Source organism: Limulus polyphemus, unplaced genomic scaffold (assembly GCF_000517525.1).
Source record: "Limulus polyphemus unplaced genomic scaffold, Limulus_polyphemus-2.1.2 Scaffold1434, whole genome shotgun sequence".
Taxonomy (NCBI): Eukaryota; Metazoa; Arthropoda; class Merostomata; order Xiphosura; family Limulidae; genus Limulus; species Limulus polyphemus.
Window position 1 is genome coordinate 50523 of NW_013667044.1, and position 1251 is coordinate 51773.

Here is a 1251-nt window from a genome sequence, read left to right on the forward strand (position 1 = left end):
GGATATAGAATTTCCAATATGGAGATATCCCTTGTATCTATTTTAATGGAAAACACAGGAATATGGATCAAGATGTGACACCATCCAGAAAGAACGTGCAATACGTTGTATCCTGATGTGGTAAAGAAAGTGCAGTGTCTTGCAACCAGGGGTGAAATTCTGCCAGTACTCATCAGTACTGAGTATCAGAACTTTGTTTTTAAGGAAGTACTAGTACTGGAACTTATTTGAGCTGCTTTGTTCTTTATGTTTACACATAGATTTCTTTTTCATAAAGTAGACCCACTTCATCCAGCTGAGTACCTCTCTTTTTTGTTGTTGTTGTTGAGAATTTCACCCCTGCTTGTAACAGATGAAAATCCATGGACACAAAGTTCAGTGGCAAAAGCCATTCACATACCCTAGATGAATGAAGATGGATTTTCATTTGGAAAAATGACACATGTGTGCAAGATGTTTTTAAAACATACCAGAGCATACCTAAGGTTTTATATGTGATCAAACTATTTGAAGAGCACTGGAATACTACTGTCCTTGTAAATTAGATGAATTGTGGAAAGCTGCTGGGAGAAGGGCTGTGCTTTGAACATGACAGTCTTACAACTGAGCTTTTTTGCAGTGGAAACTACACTGCAGGGCTATTGTCAAGATGCATCGGTGTCATATATCATTGTAGTTGTGGTGTGGAACCTTAGCCCATACATATTTCATTAAAAACAAAAGTAAAAATCAGTAAAGATCCCCATCACATTTTTTAAAAATATTTTTTATATCAATTTATTTTTGCACATTATGGCCAGCTATTCCACTCTTCTGAGTCTTGAATAATTAGCAAAAAAACCATATGATAATTGTTTGTTTTTGAAACTCTCAGCCTATAATGGTATGGTAAGTCATCAAGATATTAAGATATTCCTTTAATTTGTTCTAAAGATTCTCTTGCTATCTCCGTGTTCATCAGTTACAATCAAGTAGCAATACCTTTGTTGACTAATAGTTACCATATTAGAGAACTTATTGAACTTGGACAGTATATTGTGTCAGCTTTATAATTATCATTCAAGTTGCTGTAGGTAAACACGTATTTAATTATTATTCTGGAAAATAAGATTCAATAACCAAAATACAAGTTATACATGTCAGTTACGTAAACCTAAGTTGAGAAATGTAGTATTAGGAATAGCATAGATAGAAGATTTTTAGTAAAACATCTAGATGGTGTAGCACTATATATATATATATATATATATA